General features: G+C 48.6%; 1 pseudogene; it reads left to right on the forward strand.

The window, feature by feature from the left end:
• The first annotated feature begins 357 nt into the window (after positions 1 to 357).
• LOC119923534 lies at positions 358 to 13,585 on the forward strand (annotated as a pseudogene).
• The last annotated feature ends 7,842 nt before the right edge of the window (positions 13,586 to 21,427 follow it).

Genomic DNA, 21,427 nt, shown 5'->3' on the forward strand with positions numbered 1-21,427 from the left:
CCTTTCCTGAATAAGCCTTCATGTCCCCTACACCCTCTGACTTCTGCAACTCCCTTCTGATTAGCTCTGTTCCATTTATTCATCCCCTCCGCCCAACAGCACTTATATAAATAGCCATAATTTATTTCAGTGTCTGTCTCCTTCTATGTTAGCTCATTGTGGGCAGGAGACATGCTTACCAGCCCTGTTATATTTTTCTCTCCCAGTTATCTCCCCACAGTAAATGCTCAATAAATTGGACTAATGGACTAAAACCTCTTTAAGGGTAGGGATTGCTGCTTTTTGCTTTTATTTTATCTTTTCCCTAGTGGTATGAACAGTGTGCTTTCCAAAGCAGGAACTAAGTAAATACTTTTGATGGATTTATTACATTATCACACCTCCCACTTAGTTCTATTGGTCTCTATCCAGATCACCTATGGCCCATTTGACCCGATCCTGAGTGACAAGGTACAGTTTCCATCTCTCTATCAGGTGTCCCCCAGAATCTCCTCTCTGCCTCAGAGGATGGTCCGGTTAATGGTGCATTTCAGCTGGACCTGGGTGGGGGTCACGGTGTCAGGTGATATGAGAGGAGAGAGATTTCTCTCGAATGTGACCAGGGAGGTGGTCAAGAATAGTGTTTGTGCAGCTTTTACCAAGATGATCCCTAGTGGAAAGTTCAACTTTTATTCAGCCTGGAGAATCTACTCCAGTGTCATGGTTACATCAGCTTCAGTAATGGCTGCCTATGGTGATGCAGAGACCCTGAACTTTCTGAGATTTGTAATAGAGATTTCTGGACTGTCCAAGATGGTTTGGGTCATCACCTTTTACTGGGACGTTAGTTTGAGCAAGACGTATGAAACAAGTAGTTATGATTTTCATGGGACTTTGACTCTGGTGAACGCTGCTAAAGAGGCTCCTGGTTTCAGAGATTTTTTACAGACAAACTAGCAAAATATCCAGAAGCCACTATCTTGAAAGAATTCTGAGAGTCTGCCTTTGACTGTTCCTTTTCACTGCCTGAACTGAGTGGAAGAAAATGCTCAGAAAATGCTTCCTTGGAGATGCTTGCTGCACACGTTTTTTCTCTGACGATGTCTACTCTGAGTTACAGTGTGTAGAACGCCATGTATGCTGTGGCCCAGGGGCTCCAGGACTTGCTTCTAACCTGCTTAGACCCGGAATCATTGGAAAATGAGGACAACCTGGTGCCTCGTCCATGGCAGGTAATATTCCCCCGCTGGTATAGCGAGCAGCGTAATCTATCAGTTGACCAATGGTGTTTGTTAAGAGCTTACTGTGTTCATAGCGTAGTCCTGAGCACTTAGGAGAGTACATAATAGCAGAGTTGGTCGAAACATTCCCTATGCAAAAGGAGATTTCAGCCTAGAGGTCACAAGAGGAAGGCCTTTCTAAAGTTAAGAAGTAGAGGGCCTTGTCGAAACTTAGTCCTTCAGAGAAACCTCATCCTTCAAACTCTGATATATACAGGACTGGGTTCAAGGACCAAGTCCTAGAAATCTATGCACTGAAATAAAACTGCAGGTAGGAGAATAGAGAAACACTGCCCTAATGCAAGAAATCCCTCTTGGGCATCTGGTTAAACTGTAGCTAAGGTTTGGACAAAAGTATTGGTTTGTTTTAATTATAATCAGTGATATTTCAGCTGGTCCAGCCAGACATATCCTTGCAAATAAGGAAGGTCTAAATCAATCAATCAATTAAACAATGGTACTTAATGACTGCTTTCTGTGTGCCGAGCACTATGTTAAGTGCTTGGGCATGTACAGTATTCATTCATTCATTCATTCATTCATTCAATCGTATTTATTGAAAGCTTACTGTGTGCAGAGCACTGTACTAAGCGCTTGGGAAGTACAGGTTGGCAACATATAGAGACAGTCCCTACCCAACAACGGACTCACAGTCATTCATTCATTCATTCAATCATATTTATTGAGCGCTTACTGTGTGCAGAGCACTGTACTAAGCGCTTATCGCTTAAGTCTAGAAGGGGGAGATAGACAACAAAACAAAGTATATTAACAAAATAAAATAAATAGAATAGCAAATATGTACAAGTAAATTAAATAGAGTAATAAATCTGTACAAACATATATACAGGTGCTGTGGGGAGGGGAAGGAGTTAGGGCGGGGGGGATGGGGAGGGGAAGAGGAAGGAGGGGACTCAGTCTGGGAAGGCCTCCAGGAGGAGGTGAGCTCTCAGTAGGGCTTTGAAGGGAGAAAGAGCACTAGTTGGCAGATGGGTGTAGGGAGGGCATTCCAGGCCAGGGGGAGGACATGGGCCAGGGGTCGACGGCGGGACAGGCGAGAGCGAGGCACAGTGAGGAGGTTAGTGGCAGAGGAGCGGAGGGTGTGGGCTGGGCTGTAGAAGTATAGAAGGGAGGTGAGGTAGGAGGGGGCGAGGTGATACGGAGCCTTGAAACCGAGAGTGAGGAGTTTTTGCCTGATGCATAGGTTGACTAGTAGCCACTGGAGATTCTTGAGGAGGAGAGTAACATGCCCAGAGCGTTTCAGTACAAAGACGATCCGGGCAGCGGTGTGAAGTATAGACTGAAGTGGGGAGAGACAGGAGGATGGGAGATCAGAGAGGAGGTTGATGTAGTAATCCAGTCGGGATAGGATGAGAGATTGTACGAGCAGGGTAGTAGTTTGGATGGAGAGGAAAGGGTGATCTTGGCGATGTTGCGGAGATGAGACCGGCAGGTTTTGGTGACAGATTGGATGTGAGGGATGAACGAGAGAGCAGAGTCGAGGATGACACCAAGGTTGCGGGCTTGTGAGACGGGAAGGATGGTAGTGCCGTCAACAGAGATGGGAAAGTCAGGGAGAGGGCAGGGTTTGGGCGGGAAGATAAGGAGTTCAGTTTTGGACATATTGAGTTTTAGATGGTGAGCAGACATCCGGATGCAGATGGGGGAAGGCAGGAGGAGACACGAGCCTGAAGGGAGGAAGAGAGAGCAGGGGCAGAGATGTTGATGTGGGTGTCATCAGCATAGAGATGATAGTTGGAGTCGTGGGAGTGAATGAGGTCACCAAGGGAGTGAGTGTAGATAGAGAACAGAAGGGGACCAAGGACTACCCTTGAGGAACCCCTACAGTAAGGGGATGGGAGGGGGAGGAGGATCCCGCAAAGGAGACTGAGAATGAATAACCGGAGAGACAAGAGGAGAACCAGGAGAGGACAGAGTCTGTGAAGCCAAGGTTGGATAGCGTGTAAAGGAGAATGGGGGTGGTCCACAGTATCAGCTGAGAGGTTGAGGAGGATTGAGATAGAGTAGGAGCCGTTGGATCTGGCAAGCAGAGGTCATTGGTGAACTTTGAGAGGGCAGTTTCGGTGGAATGTAGGGGATGGAAACCAGATTGGAGGGGGGCGAGGAGAGAGTTGGCGTTGAGGAATTCGAGGCAGCGGATGTAGACAACTCGTTCAAGGAGTTTGGAAAGGAATGGTACGAGGGAGATAGGGTGATAACTAGAAGGGGAGGTGGGGTCAAGAGAGGGTGTTTTTAGAATTGAGAAGACGTGGGCATGTTTGAAGGCAGAGGGGAAGGACCCAGTGGAGAGTGAGCCACGCTATCTGACCTTGGCTTCACAGACTCCGTCCTCTCCTGGTTCTCGTCTTATCTCTCCGGTCGTTCATTCTCAGTCTCTTTTGCAGGCTCCTCCTCACCCTCCCATCCTCTTACTGTGGGGGTTCCCCAAGGTTCAGGTTTGGTCCCCTTCTGTTCTCGATCTACACGCACTCCCTTGGTGACCTCATTCACTCCCACGGCTTCAACTATCATCTCTACGCTGATGACATCCAGATCTACATCTCTGTCCCTGCTCTCTCCCCCTCTCTCCAGGCTCGCATCTCCTCCTGCCTTCAGGACATCTCCATCTGGATGTCTGCCCGCCACCTAAAACTCAACATGTCCAAGGCTGAACTCCTTGTCTTCCCTCCCAAACCCTGCCCTCTCCCTGACTTTCCCATCTCTGTTGACGGCACTACTATCCTTCTCGTCTCACAAGCCCGCAACCTTGGTGTCATCCTGGACTCCACTCTCTCATTCACCCCTCACATCCAAGCTGTCACCAAAACCTGCCGGTTTCAGCTCCGCAACATTGCCAAGATCCGCCCTTTCCTCTCCATCCATACCGCTACCCTGCTCATTCAAGCTCTCATCCTATCCCGTCTGGACTACTGCATCAGCCTTCTCTCTGATCTCCCATCCTCGTGTCTCTCCCCACTTCAATCCATACTTCATGCTGCTGCCCAGATTATCTTTGTCCAGAAACGCTCTGGGCATATTACTCCACTTCTCAAAAATCTCCAGTGGCTACCAATCAATCTGCGCATCAGGCAGAATCTCCTCACCCTGGGCTTCAAGGCTCTCCATCACCTCGCCCCCTCTTACCTCACCTCCCTTCTCTCCTTCTACAGCCCACCCCGCACCCTCGGCTCCTCTGCCGCTAATCTCCTCACCGTACGTCGTTCTCGCCTGTCCTGCAATCGACCCCCGGCCCACATCATCCCCCGGGCCTGGAATGCCCTCCCTCCCAACATCCGCCAAGCTTTCTCTTCCTCCCTTCAAGGCCCTACTGAGAGCTCACCTCCTCCAGGAGGCCTTCCCAAACTGAGCCCCTTCCTTCCTCTCCCCCTCGCCCCCCTCTCCATCCCCCCATCTTACCTCCTTCCCTTCCCCACAGCACCTGTATATATGTATATATGCTTGTACATATTTATTACTCTATTTATTTATTCATTTTACTTGTACATATCTATTCTATTTATTTTATTTTGTTAGTATGTTTGGTTTTGTTCTCTGTCTCCCCCTTTTAGACTGTGAGCCCACTGTTGGGTAGAGACTGTCTCTATATGTTGCCATCTTGTACTTCCCAAGCGCTTAGTACAGTGCTCTGCACACAGTAAGCGCTCAATAAATACGATTGATGATGATGATGATGAGCCGTTGAAGATGGAAGTTAAGGAGGGAATGAGGGACGGGGAGAGAGATTTCCTAAAATAAGAGGTAATGGGATCAGAAGCTCAGGTGGCCGGAGTAGGACTTGAGAGTAGGGAGGAGATCTCATCTGAGGATACTGCTGGGAAGGATGGGAGAGTAGCGGAGAGGGTTGTGAGCAGGGGTGTTGGAGAAGGGGGAGGAGTGACTTTGGGGAGCTTAGACCTGATGGAGTTAATTTTACTAATGTAGTAGGAGGCCAGATCGTTGGGGGTGAGGGAAGGAGGAGGGGGAGGACCGGGGGCATGAGAAGGGAGTTAAATGTACGAAAGAGCTGATGGGGATGATGGGCATAGGTGTCAATACAATATGGGAGTAGAAATACTTTTGTCTGGCAGAGGAGAAGGCAGAGTTAAGGCAGGAAATGATAAACTTGAAGTGAACGTGGTTGGCCTGGTGTTTAGACCTTTGCAGGCAGCGTTCAGCAGCTCGAGCATAAGAGCTAAGGAGGCGGACAGTGGCAGTTATCCAGGGCTGCTGGTTAGTGGTACGAGAGCAGCGATGGAGAGGGGGGCGAGGGGGAGAGAAAGGAAGGGGCTCAGTCTGGGAAGGCCTCCTGGAGGAGGTGAGCTCTCAGTAGGGCCTTGAAGGGAGGAAGAGCTAGCTTGGCGAATGTTGGGAGGGAGGGTATTCCAGGCCCGGGGGATGACGTGGGCCGGGAGTCGATGGCAGGACAGGCGAGAACGAGGTATGGTGAGGAGATTAGCGGCAGACGAGCGGAGGGTGTGAGAGCGAGCTGAGTTGAGCTGAGTAGAAAGGATAGAGTTGAGAGCAGTAATCTGTTCATCAAGATTAGGTACAGAGGAGACGGAGGTGAGATTGGGTGTGATGCGCTGAGAAAGATGGATGGGGTCGAGAGTGTGGAGGTCTCTGTGGGGTAGTAATATAAATTTACAGGGGAGAGGAGTGTGAGTGAGGAGGCAGGTGAGAAGGTTATGATCAGAGAGAGGGATTTCAGAGTTGGTGAGGGTGGAGATAATGCAGTGGTAGAACATGATGAGGTCGAGGGTGTGACCAAGTTGGTGAGTGGGCGAGGTGGGGTGGAGCAGGGGGTTGGCAGCGTCAAGGAGAGATAGAAGGCAGGTGGCGGAAGAGTCACCAGGGATACCCATGTGGATGTTGAAGTCTCCGAGGATCAGAATGGGCATGGTAAAGGAAAGAAGGAAGGTGAGAAAGGGGTCAAAATCGTTAAAGAAGTTGGAGGTGGGGCCGGGGTGGGGGAAGCAATAGATGACAGCTAAAAGAATCAGGAGGGGGTGGTATAGGCGAATAATGTGGGCTTCAAAGGAAGGGAAGGAAAAGGAAGGGGGAGGAGGGATAGTGCGAAACCAACATTGGGGGGTGAGAAGGAAACCGACACCTCCTCCTTTTCCGGTGAGTCTGGGGGAGTGGGAGAAGAAGAGGCCTTCACTAGAGAGAGCAGCAGAAGAGACCGTGTTGACCGGAGACAGCCATATTTCAGTTAGGGCGTGGAGGAGTAGAGAGCTGGAAAGGAATAGGTCCAGGATGAAAGGGAGCTTACCTACAATGGAGCGGGCGTTCCTAAAGCCACACTTGGCAGCAGCAGTGGAGGGAGGGGATGGAGGGGGAAGGGTGCGAGGGGTGGGCAGGGTTTCGATTGGGATGAGATGGTGGGGGCCTCGGCGGGGAGAGTGGGAAGAGGCGTGGCGATGAGAAAGGAGAATTGAGATGGGGTTGGGGTGTGGAGGAGGGGAGGGAGAGGGCTGGGAGGGAGGAGTTGAGGGTTGGTGCTGGTACAGAGGGATCCTGGGTAGGGAGTGAGGGGGAGGGGTTGTGGTGGGGGAGAGGGAGGGAAAGAGCTGGGTGCGAGAGGGGAAGGGGAAGGTGAGGAATGGAAATGGTAGTCGGGAGCAGGGGAATTGATAGTTCACGGTGAGGTCAGCAAGGTAAATGACAGCGCAGCTGGAGGTTAACAAGTGAAATGCAATAGGAATAACACAGTAGCAATGATTTAAGTAGGTGATGACATCACAGAGGGTAGTTGTTGATACCAGTATACTTGTTTCAGTTTGTTTTGTTGTCTGTCTCCCTCTTATAGACTGTGAGCTCGTTGTTGGGTAGGGGTTGCCTCTATTTGTGGCTGAATTATACTTTCCAAGCGCTTAGTACAGTGTTCTGCATACAGTAAGTGTTCAATAAATACAATTGATTGAATAAAGAATTTGAAATTCACAAGTATTATTAATCGTGGCTCAGTGGAAAGAGCCCGGGCTTTGGAGTCGGAGGTCATGGGTTCGAATCCTGGCTCCGCCACATGTCTGCTGTGTGCCCTTGGGCAAGTCACTTAACTTCTCTGAGCCTGTTACCTCATCTGTAAAATGGAGATGAAGACTGTGAGCCCCATGGAGACAACCTGATCACCTTGTATCCCCCCAGCGCTTAGAACAGTGCTTTGCACATAGTAAGCGCTTAACAAATGCCATCATTATTATTCTTATTCTTATTTAGGATGTAGGTTATCCATTTCAGGGAAAAGAGAACACAGTTCTAGGAACTGCAAACGTTAAAACTTAAGAACATGACAAGGGAGAGCCTTTTTGGCTGGGAGCATGCATCTCAGATTGGACTTTTCAGCCTGCCATGCACTCAGAGATGGTGATTATCACCACGAGTACTGCTTTCTTCAAATTTGTATCCATTAGAATAACCAATGCTATACCATTGGAGATGGTGGGTACTGGGGGGTGGTCACAGAGCAGAGCTTCACATTTCTCCATCCTCATCATCTCAGTCATTGCCCCTGCCCTTCTTCCTCCTGTGCACAGCTTTCTGCTCCCCATCTCCACAAACTAACTTCAGAGTGCAAGGGGTCAGCTGGGCAATTGGTACTGGGGTGGGGCTGACTCTTATTTTTAGACAACCATGCCCTTCCCTTTCCTCCTCCTTGTCTATGTATGTATGAGATGGAGAATATTCTCACGAGGAGATCAGTTCTGTTACCTTCTTTGTTCTCCCTTTCCTGTCGAGGGAGAGGGAGAGGGAGAGACAGAGACTTTCCTGACTCCTGGGCTGGGTGGCTGAGGTGGGAGGGAGGAAGAGAGATCTGGAGAAGCATGGGCATCAGTAGGGCCAAATGTGGGAGAGCAGAAATCACCTCCCTGTGGGTTGACTGCTCCCAGGTTCCAGGTCTTCTTTTTTGCCAACCAGTTTCAGTTTCCTTAGGAAGTCATGATGATAATGATATTTGCTAAATTCTTACTCAGTGCCAAGCACTTTATTAAAAACAGATGTTGATACAAGATAATGAAGGCAGAAACAGTCCTGTTCAACATGGGGCCCACAGTTCAAGTGGTAGGGAGAAGAGGTATTGAATCCTCATTTTACAGATGAGACCATTGAGGTGTAGGAAGTTAAGTGATTTGCCCTAGGTCACAGAGCAGGCAAGTGGCAGAGCCAGGATTAGAACTCAGGCCCTACAACTCCCAGGTCCGAGTGCTTTCCACTAAGTCATGCTGACCTTCAGTTGTCACATAGGGGAAATTTGGCCATTCAACCCCAACCTCTGAATCACTGACCCAACTGTCAGCATGGCCAGGTGGAAAAAGCATGGGGCTTGAGAGTCCGAGGACCTAGGTCCTAATCTCAGCTCTGCCAATTGTTGTTCCAATTAATAATAATAATAATGATGGCATTTAGTAAGCGCTTACTATGTGCAAAGCACTGTTCTAAGCGCTGGGGGGATACAAGGTGATGAGGTTGCCCCACGTGGGGCTCACAGTCTTCATCCCTATTTTCCAGATGAGGTAACTGAGGCACAGATAAGTTAAGTGACTTGCCCAAAGTCACGTAGCTCACAATTGGCAGAGCGGGGATTCGAACCCATGACCTCTTTCTCCAAAGCCCGTGCTCTTTCCATTGAGCAACACTGCTTCTCTAAGCTGTGTGATCTTGGACAAGTCACGTACTTCTCTGTGCTCAGTTTCCTCAACTGTAAAATGGGGATTCAATACCTGTTCTGCTTCCCACTTAGTACTGTGAACCCCATGCCAGACAGGGACTGTGTCTGACCTAAATGACTAGTACGTACCCCAGCACTTGGAAAAATGTTTTACAAATAGGAAGCGCTTAACACATTCTATCATTCATTCATTCATTCAATCGTATTTATTGAGTGCTTACTGTGTTCAGAGCACTGTACTAAGCACTGTACTATCAAACAAACAAACTGAGCACATCAAACTCCATTGCAGCTAATCTCATCTCCCCTGGAGTCAGGAAGTCTCCAGAGTTTCCTTTTATCCATTTCAGCTCCATGAGTTTCTGAGCCAAGTCCAGTTTGACAAGCCTGTGGGGGAACCAGTGATTCTGGATCAGAACCACAAATCTACTGGAAAATTTGAGATTCTGAACTTTGTGATCTCTCCCAATGGAACTTGTGAGTTGGTGAAAGTCGGGGAGGTGGACCCCCAGGCACCCCATGACCAAGATGTTTTCATCAATGAAGCAATAGTCATGTGGCCAGGGGGATCCTCTCAGGTAAGCAGCCAATGGGAATTCCCAGCTGTTCTGGGGCAGTAGTCCCAGGTTTCTAGTAGTGATTGTATTGTGGGAGTGCGTATTGTGTGCACAGCACTGTAACTAGAGCTGGGAAAGAATACTTAGGTGGCAAAGAAACATTGACCTTGATCCTCAAGGGGAGAATGATCTGAGATTAAAAGGGGGAGAGGGGACTGTAGTCAGACACATCAGGGGCAATTAAACACTCAAACTAGGCCTAAGTGGGTGTGCCTGGGGGTCCTATTAATTCTGTCAATCCCGAGATGAAGGGGAGAAGCTACAACTCAAGATGTTACCTGTCATCCCTCCCCTGTGATATGATGTCATCTGATGCCAGCCTAGTGCCCTCCCTCCAGACTGCTCCCTGCCAATAATAATAATAATAATAATAATAATAATAATAATAATAATAATGCTATTTCTTAAGTGCTTACTTTGTTCCAGGAACTTTACTACGCAGTAGGGTGGCTACAAGTAAATGGGGTTGGACGAAGTCCCTATCCCATGTGGGTCTCACAGTCTCAATCCCCATTTCACAAATGAGGTAACCGAGGCACAGAGAAGTTAAGTGACTTGCCTAAGATCACATAGCAGACAAGTGACAGACTGCCTTCTGACTCCCAGGCCCATACTTTATTCACTACACCATGCTGCTTCTCCAGTGGCATGGGGTTCTGGGGATGCAACATAGCAGTCCACTGAAGCTGAGGAGCCTCAGCTGAGGCTTAAATCCCTAAAGCCTGACATGAATAGATCACCATAGGAGCTGGGTCCCAGGTGTCCTGGAGGGGAGCTGGTAATTGCGGGTGGCTTTGCTTGGCCATCTCCTGGGCTGGGCTAGCTAGGGATTGGCTCTTTCAGGGGTGGGGGTTCATGTGGAGAGAGGCCTGAACTGGCATGGCTTCCCTCTGATCATCTCCAAGGGCAGGAGTTGGTTATGGCTGTGTCACCCTGCCAAAGGATCACCTGAGGAATGTGATCCCCACATAGTCTCGGTGAGAGCACATATTGGTGATCACAGCAACCACACTTGGTGAACTGGGAATCTCAGAGCAATTTCCCTGGTGAGAACTCCAGGAGTGGAAAGGCAGCCCCAAGATGGTCAAAGATAAATGAAAATATTTTAGTATTCATCTATTCGGAACCTTGCACCTTCCTGGCACGGTTTTCCAGACACAACTTCCTGAATACAGTTAAGAATTTAAGGTTTATGCTGCCAGGGGGTGGAGGTCAGGAAAGAAACTTTCCTGCAGTGAGCAAGGGTGGGAGGATCAAGGAATGTCTGGAAATTATTTTTGACCCTGGAGTAGGCTCAAGTTGACCTTGTCAATAGATTGTAAATGGGACTTGGTCCCCCTGGTCCCCTGCAGCCCCAGACTCCGAGCAGGGAGGAGGAAAAGTAGGGAGGTGGAGAAGAAAGGCAGCTGTAGCCCAGTCCGTGTTGGAGTTCAAACCTGTTGGGAGGTTGTGAGGATGCCTCTTGGTGGGGGGTCCTAGGATCACCCAAGTGGGTTCGGGGCTGTGAAGCTCCACTTTCACTGTCCTCTGTCATGAGAATTCATGCGCCAAGCTCACGATGCAGCAGGAGCTGTGGACCCGGATTCAGAAAACATGCCCAGCAAGGGCTGGCCGTTTGCTGCTATTTTTGTGTCCGGTGCCCAGAGGGGGAGATTTCCAACCAGACAGGTACGTATGTGCTCCTTGCATGACCACAGTCTGCCTCCAAACGAATCTCACTGTCCGACAGCCTTTAGACAAGAGCCAGATGGTGAGAGACCTAGGATGTGGGGAGACAGAGACAGGCAGCGGTAAATCAGACAAGAGACAAGAGACAAGAGATTGCCATGCCTGATTACAGACACAGATGCCCAGGAGTCTTTCCTCAGCGGTTCTCTGCCCATGGACTTGTGTGACTGCAGAGCAAGAACAAGGGATGGAAAACACAAACTAGGCACTGGACAGAGGGGTTGGGGGGATAGGGGTAGGAGAGAGTGTTCAAGACCAGGCAGGTCGGGTTTGATGTAGAGGCAAAAATTCCAACCTGGGCTATGAACCTGTCCTAGGAGGAAGGAAATATGTGGTATAGGGGGCAGTAAGACTCTGTTCCTTCTTCTTTTCCTCCTGCTTTAAGCACTTGATATTCACCCCACCCTCACCTCCAGAGCACTTATGTGCCTATCCATTGTTAATATATATATATATAACAGTCTGTGTTCCCTTTTATACTGTGAACTTCTTCTGGGCAAGTAACGTGTCTACCCATGCTGTTTCATTGTACTCCTCCAAGCATTTAGTACAGCATTCTGCACACATTGAGCACTCCGTGAATACTATGGATTGACTGAGTGACTGAATGATTCTTTCCTTTCAGACGTGGAGCAGTGTGTGAAGTGTCCTGATGATCAGTATTCAAACATGGAGAGAGATGGCTTTCTCCACAAAGTGGTGACTTTCCTGTCCCACAAGGAACCTCTGGGACTGATTCTGGTCTGCATGTCTCTCTCCTTCTCTTTCATCACAGTCCTGGTTTTCGGAATCTTCATTAAGCACCGAGACACCCCCATAGTCCGAGCCCATAACTGCAATCTCAGCTACACCCTTCTCCTCTCCCTCTGGCTCTGCTTTCTCTGTGCTCTGACCTTCAACGGCCAACCTACTCCAGCTTCCTGCCTCCTTCGACAAATGGCCTTTGGGGTTGTGTTCAATCAATCAATCAATCAATCGTATTTATTGAGCGCTTACTGTGTGCAGAGCACTGTACTAAGCGCTTGGGAAGTACAAGTCGGCAACACATAGAGACAGTCCCTACCCAACAGCGGGCTCACAGTCTAGAAGGGGGAGACACAGAACAAAACCAAACATACTAACAAAATAAAATAAACAGAATAGATATGTACAAGTAAGATAAATAAATAAATAAATAGAGTAATAAATATGTACAAACATATATACATATATACAGGTGCTGTGGGGAAGGGAAGGAGGTAAGATGGGGGGATGGAGAGGGGGACGAGGGGGAGAGGAAGGAAGGGACTCAGTCTGGGAAGGCCTCCTGGAGGAGGTGAGCTCTCAGTAGGGCCTTGAAGGGAGGAAGAGAGCTAGCTTGGCGGATAGGCAGAGGGAGGGCATTCCAGGTCCGCGGGATGACGTGGGCCGGGGGTCGATGGCGGGACAGGTGAGAACGAGGTACGGTGAGGAGATTAGCGGCAGAGGAGTGGAGGGTGCGGGGTGGGCTGTAGAAGGAGGATAGGGAGCTGAGGTAGGAGGTGGCGAGGTGATGGAGAGCCTTGAAGCCGAGGGTGAGGTGTTTCTGCCTGATGCGCAGATTGATTGGTAGCCACTGGAGATTTTTGAGGAGGGGAGTAACATGCCCAGAGCGTTTCTGGACAAAGACAATCCGGGCAGCAGCATGAAGTATGGATTGAAGTGGGGAGAGACACGAGGAAGGGAGATCAGAGAGAAGGCTGATGCAGTATGTTCACCATGGCCATCTCCTCCATCTTGGCCAAAACCTTCACCGTGGTTCTGGCCTTCAGGGCCACGAGCTTGGGAAGCAGGGTCAGGAGGTGGGTGGGACCCAGAGCCTCTATCTCAACAGTCCTGTCCTGTTCCCTGGTCCAGGTGACCATCTGCATGATCTGGTTGGGCACTGTTCCCCCCTTCCTGGAGGTAGACACGCACTCTGAGACGAGACTCATCATTGTTGAGTGTAATAAGGGCTCCGTGCTGCCTTCTACTGTCTTCTGGGCTACCTGGGTGTTCTGGCCCTGGTTAGCCTCATTGTGGCTTTCCTGGCCAGGAGGCTGCCCGACAGCTTCAATGAGGCCAGGGTCATCACGTTCAGCATGCTGGTATTCTTCAGCGTCTGGGCCTCCTTCCTCCCCGCATACCACAGCACCAAGGGGAAGGCCACGGTAGCCGCGGAGATCTTCTCCATCTTGGCCTCTGGTGCCGGGCTTCTCGGCTGCATCTTCGTCCCCAAGTGCTACGTGATCCTGCTGCGGCCTGAAAGGAACACTCGGGAGTGTTTGAAGAGGAAATTATCTCCAGTACATTAGTTCAAGGCTGTTGTTGGTATCTCCTAACATTTTTCCAAATCCTGATTTTATTGCAATGGCATGACAAAAGGAGAGGGAAATCCTGTCGGGGACATCCAGTAGGGATTTGGTGGCCAACCTGAATCACAGGTCAGGATTGGATGCTCCGTGGATCACTGGAGTGTTTGTCCCCTGGCCTTCTGGGCTCTTCCATCCCCGAGGCTGGATTCTTACATAGAAGGCTGACTTCACCTTCCTGGTTGTCCTGGAGACCCCTCCAGATTGGGACCAAATGATCCCAAGTGCAGTGGAATGGCTGCTCTGGACACACAATTGCAAGGGTCTTGGACAATTGTCCTTGCAGGTCAGGTTCTGGTGGGTATGGTGGAAAAATTTACAGAAGCTCCTGGGATGCCAAATGTTTGGAGCCGGGGGGTGGGGGTGGGGGCCGGGGGAAAAGGCACTCCCTAGCTCCCTTCTCCTGGAAACGTTATCCAACCTTGGCTTCCCATATTCTGTCCTTTCCTGGTTCTCCTCTTATCTCTCTAGCTGTTCATTCTCAGCCTCCTTGATGGATTCCTCATCTGCATCCCACCCTTTAAGTGTGGGGGTCTCCCAAGGTTCAGTTCTGGGTTCTCGTCTATTCTCCATCTACACCCACTCCCTTGGAGAACTCACTCATTCCCATGGCGTCAACTACCACCTCTATAATGATGGTACCCAAGTCTACATCTCCAGCCGTGATCTCTCTCCTTCTCTGCAGTCTTATATTTCCTTTTGACTTCAAGACATCTCTACCTGGATGTCCTCCCATCATCTCGAGCTTATCATGCCCAAAATAGAACTCTTTATCTTCCCACCCAAATACTGTCCTTCCGCTGACTTTCTCATCACTGTAGATGGCACCACCATCCTTCCTGTCTCACAAGTCCATTACCTTGGCATTATCCTTGACTCCTCTTTTTCTTCAGCCCAGGGATTCAATCCATCACTAAATCCTATTGTTCCCACCTTCACCACATTGCTAAAATCCATCCTTTCTTCCCTATCCAAATTGTTACCACAGTAATTCAATCACTCATCCTGCCCTGCCTGGATTACTACATCAGCTTCCCTGCTGACCTCCCAGTCTCTTGGCTCACCCTCTCCAGTCCATACCCCACACTGCTGGCCAGATCATATTTCTAGAAAAATGTTCTGGCCGTGTCACCCCACTCCTAAAAAACATCCAGTGGTTGTCCAACCACCGCCGCATCAAACAAAAGCTCCCCACTATTGTCTTTAAAGCATTCCACCACCTGGCCCCCTCATACCTCACCTCACTATTCTCTTTCTACAATCTAGCCCACACTCTTAACTCCTTTAATATTAACCTTCTCACTGTGTCTCGATCTCACCTATCTCAACACCAACTCCTCACCCACATCCTGCCTCTGGCCTGGAGCACCTTCCCCACTCAAACCCGAGGGGCAGTTACTCTCCTCCCCTTCAAAGCGTTATTGAGGACACATCTCCAAGAGGCCTTCCCTGACTAAGCCTCCCTTTCCTCTTCTCCCAGTCCCTCCTGCTTTACCCCAACTTCCTCCCTTTGTTCTTTCCCCCTCCCAGCCGCAAAGCACTTAAATGTATATCTGTAATTTATGTATTTATGTTAATATCTTTCTCCTCTTCTAGACTTGAAGCTATTTGTGGGCACAGAATGTGTCTGTTTATTGTTGAATTGTACTCTCTCAAGTGCTTCATATAGTGCCCCGCACACAGTAAGTGTTCAATAAATATGATTGAATGAATGAATGACCCTTGGGGGACATGATCTTTTGTGTGTGTGGTTTTTGTTAAGCACTTACTGTAAGCCATGCATTGTACTAGGTGGTAGGGTACAAAGATAATAATCAGTTTGGGAACAGTGCCTGTCTCACTTGGGGCTTGGCATCTGGTACCGGGCATCTTGGCTGCATCTTCATCCCCAAGTGCTACGTGATCCTGCTGCAGCCTGACAGAAACACCCAGGAGTGCTTGAAGAGGAAATGATCTTCGGTACATTAGTTCAAGGCTGCTGTTGTCATCATCCAAAATTTTTCTCAACCCCGATTTTATTGCAATGGCAGGGCAAAAGGAGAGGGAAATCCTGTCAGGGACATTCAGTGTAGGGTATAGGATTTGTAGTGACTTGCTGTGTGATCTTGGGCAAATCTCTTAACTTCTCTGTGCCTCAGTTACCTCATCTGTAAAATGGGAACTAAGACTGTGATCCCCACGTGGGACAACATGATTACCTTGTATATACCCCAGCGCTTAGAACAGCACTTGGCACATAGTAACCGCCTAACAAATACCATAATTATCATTATTACTATTATTATCATTATTCTTTTCTGTCAACATTGCTCTCACCTTGGAAAGCACCTGACGATCTCCCATCTGAATACTCCAGCGTTTCCTCGACCATTCCAATAAGATCTGGGTGGTTGGTTCTGTCACGTTTGTTCCTGGGATACTATCTAAAACCATCAGAAGGAACTGGGGGCCATCGTGAGCCGCCCCACAGACACACTGTGGGTGGTGTCAGTCACTATTTCCCTTAGGGGATCCCGAGTTACTATTAAGTCCTCCAAGGAAGACCAGAATGTATATATGGGGGACCCCAGTCTTCCGGATGAACCTCAGTCTTGGCTCTGACCATGGACCACCATAGGGTTTCCATGATTCCCATTGGTAAGGCAAAAAAGGAGGCTGATGGCGAAATCCGTTATCTTTCCCAGGCTGAATCTTGGTCCCCTTCTGCTCGGCATCTATGGTTTTCTGATCTCCCCATATCCCCTGAATCCATTCACTACCCCAGCGAATAACAGTCCACCCATTTTCCTTCAGAAACTCCCTACACTCTTCTGAGAGGGTCTCCATTTCAGGATGCAATACAGTGACAAACGAGGGTAGGACAGAACTGGAGGATAAAGTCCAAAGTGTGAGAGGAATCTCTTAAAGAGAGAGCGAGGAGAGAGATGGCGATCTCTAGAGGAGATCTCCTGCCTTCTCTCAAAATCCACCCCCTCCAACTGCGCATCTGACCACATTCCTTCACACCTTCTCAAAACACTTTCCCTCTCCCTTCTTCCCTCTCTGACTGCCATCTCCAACTGTTCTCTCTCCAATAGTTTCTTCCACCCTGCTTTCAAAGATGTCAGTGTCTCCCTTAACCTAAAAAGCACTCTCCCTTGACCAAGACAAAGATTAAGCCTGGAAAAGGGAATGTAGTTTGCCTTCAACTCCTCACAGTTATCGCCTCAGCTCCCTCTTACCATTCCTCTCCAAAATTCATGAGTGTATTGTCTACACCCATTGTCTCAAGTTCCTATCCTCCAACTGTCTTCTTGACCCCCTCCAATCTGGCTTCTGTCCCCTCTACTCCACAGAAACCACCCGCTCATAGGTCACCAATATTCTCTTTCTTGCCAAATCCAATGGCCTCTACTCCACCTCTCACCTTCCTTCGATACTGTCGACCATCCCCTTCTCCTGGAAGGATTATTCAACTCTGGCTTCACTGACACTGTCCTCTTCTGGTTCTCCTCCTTATCTCTCTGGCTACTCATTCTCGGGCTCTTTCGCTGACTCCTCCTCTGCCTCCTTCCCCTCTAACAGTGGGGGTCCTCCAGGGTTCAGTTCGGGGGTCCCCTTCTATTCCCCATCTACACCCACTTCCTTGGAGAATTCATTCTTTTGCATGGCTTCATCTACCCCAGCAGCATGGCATAGCATGTTCACAAGCATTATGTAGTAGATAGAGCAGGGGCCTGGAATTCAGAAGGGGAAGGGTTCTAATTTCAGCTCCACCTCCTGTCTGCTATGTGACATTGGGCAAGTCACTTGCCTTCTCTGTGCCTTAGTTATCTCATTTGTAAACTATGAATTGAGATTGTGAGCTTCTTTGGCAACAGGGACTTTGTCCAACCCTATTTGCTTGTATCCACCTCAGCGCTTAGTACAATGGCTGGCACATGGTAAGCACTTATCAAATATTATTATCATTACCATCTCTATGCAGATGATTTCCAAACGTAAATCTCCAGCCCTGAACTCTCTCCTTCTCTGTGGTTTTATATTTCCTCCTGCTTTCAAGACATCTCTACTTGGATGCCCTACCCTCACCTTAACCTTAACCTGTCCAAAACAGAACTTCTTATCATCCCATGAAACCTTGTCCTCCCCCATTTGTCCTGTCACCATAGACAGCACCATCAGCCTTCCTACCGCACAAGCCCATACCCTTGTTGTTATCCTTGATTGATCTCTCACATTCAACCTACACATTCAACATTATTACTAAATCCTGTCATTTCTATCTCCCCGGAGTGGGAACTCATCATCATCATCATCATCAATCGTATTTATTGAGCGCTTACTATGTGCAGAGCACTGTACTAAGCGCTTGGGAAGTACAAATTGGCAACATATAAAGACGGTCCCTACCCAACAGTGGGCTCACAGTCTAGAAGATCAAATTGGGACACACAGAACTCAAGGAAGACTGTGTGACTGTGAGCCCACTGTTGGGTAGGGACTGTCTCTATATGTTGCCAACTTGTACTAACCAAGCGCTTAGTACAGTGCTCCGCACACAGTAAGCCCTCAATAAATACGATTGATGATGAAGGAAGATACAAGGAATATTTCTGAAAAATCAAAACAAGTAACTTTCCCAGTCTCTGCCACCCCACCAAACTCACCTTTTCCCGACTGTCACAGAGAGCAGAACCAGGGTGGTCCCAGCCACCAGGCCCTGCATTTTCCCATTCCTGGATCCCACTCCCACTCCTGACTGACTCCACAAACCCTAACCCAAGCCCCTCAGAATGGGGGGAGCTGGGAGAGTTGTTCGGTGCTCTGGACTGCCTGCACCAGGAGACAGAGCTGCTTTCTGGGTGAGGTCAGCAGCGTAAACCCAAACCTGCCTCTCCCACCGCCCGCACCATCCTCAAAACCTCTGCCAAATCGGGTCAAAATCAGCTCGAAGCCACAGCACCGAATTGGATTATCTTGGAGGAATTCACTTGAGAGCAGTATCACAGTCTGTAAAGCACACGTACTATAATAATTATGATACTTTTAAGCGCTTACTATGTGCCAGGCACTGTACTAAGCGTTGGGGTAGATACAGCAAATAGGGTTGGACACAAATGAGATAACCGAGGCCTAGAGAATTTAAGTGACTTGCCCAAGGTCACTCAGCAGAAAAGTGGAGGAGCTAGGATTAGAACCCATAGCCTTCTGACTCTCAGGCCTGGGCTTTACCCACTATGCCATACTTCTTCCATCTGTGAACCCTTGCATGAACCACCAGTTCGGGAAATGGGACCTGTCCACTCTTTCACGCCAGCCTAACCTAAGATGGGAAAATCGGACTTCAATTGCAACGCAAGTAAGAAGACGGAATTTGCATGCCTTGTCTGTGTTTGCCTGCTTACGTCTGTGAAAAAGCTCACTCGTTTCTGCCACGAACCTCACCCAATCACCCGCAGCTTTCTACCCCTCCTCCCTCATGGCATGCCCGGGCTTTGATCGTGGGAGAATCGGATGTCAGAGAAACGCAGGGAGGGATGGGAGGGAAGCATGCCTTGTTCCTGTTTTCCCCTCCACGCCTCCCTTTCCCTGTGTCCGCATTCCCCGGGCCAAGAGTCGGGTTGCCAAGACGGTGGAGAGCTTCGCCAGCTTCACTCTGCACTGCCACCTGCTGTTCAGAAGCTATCGGTGCGTGGAATTTCAGGTCCATGACAGGGAGCATCGCAGACGGGAGGCAGATAGCTCAATCAAACAAACAAACAATAAATTATATTCATTCAGCATTTCCTGCCTGAAGAGCAGTGTATTAAGCGCTTGGAAGGCGCTTCCTTATTCGTACATATTCGTACAATATGAAATAATTGGTAGACACGTTCCCGATCCCATCCTTTCAAAACACCTAATCAATACTAGTAATAATAATAAAATAATGGTATTTGTTAAGAGCTTACTATGTGCCAGGCACTGTACTAAGCACTGAGATGGAAACAAGCAAATTGGTTTGTACACAATCCCTGTCTCTCTTAGGGCTTACAGTTTGAATACCTATTTTACAGATGAAGTAACTGAGGCACAGAGAAGTGAAGTCACTTACCCACAGCACGTCCCCCTCCCCATCCCCCCGCCTTACCTCCTTCCCCTCCCCACAGCACCTGTATATATGTATATATGTTTGTACATATTTATTACTCTATTTATTTATTTATTTTACTTGTACATATTTATTCTACTTATTTTATTTTGTTAATATATTTTGTTTTGTGTCTGTCTCCCCCTTCTAGACTGTGAGTCCACTGTTGGGTACGGACCGTCTCCATATGTTGACAACTTGTACTTCCCAAGCGCTTAGTACAGTGCTCTGCACACAATAAATGATCAATAAATATGATTGAATGAATGAATGAATAGTCACAAAGCAGACAAGTGGCAAAGCCAGGTTTAGAACTCATGACCTTCTGACTTCCAGACCCACGCTATATCCACTATGTCATGCTGCTTCTCCAATCAAAATACTTGCCCTGTCCCTTATTCCCTCCTACACACCTCCCAGTGCTCCAAGGGAAAACAGCATGGCTTAGTGGGTAGGGCACAGGCCTGGGAGTCAGAAGAACTGGGTTCTAATCACAGCTCTGCCACCTGTCTACTGGATTTGAGTTCCAACTTATTACGACCTACTTCCAGCATGGCTAGAGAGAGTCGCACAGAGTTAGAGAGCAAGTCACTTCACTTCTCTGGACCTCAGGTATCTCATCTGAAAACTGAGAATTAAGACTGTGAGCCCCACATTGGATGGGGACTGTGTCCAACTTGATTAGCCTTTATCTACCCCCAGAGCTTAATACAGTGCCTGGTACATAGTAACCACTTAACACATACCATAAACTCAACCAACCAAAAGGGCCCACACTCTCTACTTCTGTATCATTCATGTTTCCTGGGCAGAAAGGTTACAGTGATAAAGGCTCAGGAGAAACCAGTTCCTGATTTCTTGCTACCACCTACTGGGATTTTACTGCCGAAGTTATAATCCTACCTCTCATTGGAGTAGGGTGAGCTAGGTGGCCAAGGGGAGAAGGACCACAGAGGTGCCACGAAGCTAAAGTGGCCCCTTGGAGTTGGAAGCAAGCTAGGAACCAATACTAATGGTTGTGCTCTGCTCTTTCAGTTTGTACTCATTTCCCCTCTATATCCCCCCTCCATTGTTCCCTTTTATTCTCCAAACTCACCTTTCAAAACTTCCAGGTTCTTTATTTCATCATGGTTGTTGCATAACAGAATCTGATGACCTTTGCTTCACAAATCAGTGTGACGTGCTCTTTCAGTGCTGGGAGTAAGTTGGAATCAGTTGAATTTCAATCCCATATAAGCATAAGCCCAAGAGCGGGCATTATCGGATAGTGGAGATGCAATGTGAGGGTGTCAGCAATGAAGGGGCAGTGTTTCTGTTAACAAAGGGCTCAGGAGGGGAGTGGCTGCACTGCCCAACCCCTACCCCAGTCCTTGCTGTCTGCTGTATTTTTTTCACTAGTGTTGGAAATGTGAGGTCACGACTAGTCCGTTCACCCCAGTGGCGTACAAATGACCAGTCAGAAGATAGAGGACAGAGTTGTAAGCACGGGTGTCCCAAGACCCTGGTAGGGTCAAAGGAAGAAGGACTCGAAAGGGACAAGTCACCAGAGCAGAAAGGCATGAAAGTGGCTGTCCACCCATGTGACTGTGAGCCCACTGTTGGGTAGGGACTGTCTCTATATGTTGCCAACTTGTACTAACCAAGCGCTTAGTACAGTGCTCTGCACACAGTAA

Source organism: Tachyglossus aculeatus, unplaced genomic scaffold, assembly GCF_015852505.1.
Source record: "Tachyglossus aculeatus isolate mTacAcu1 unplaced genomic scaffold, mTacAcu1.pri scaffold_1_arrow_ctg1, whole genome shotgun sequence".
Lineage (NCBI taxonomy): Eukaryota > Metazoa > Chordata > Mammalia > Monotremata > Tachyglossidae > Tachyglossus > Tachyglossus aculeatus.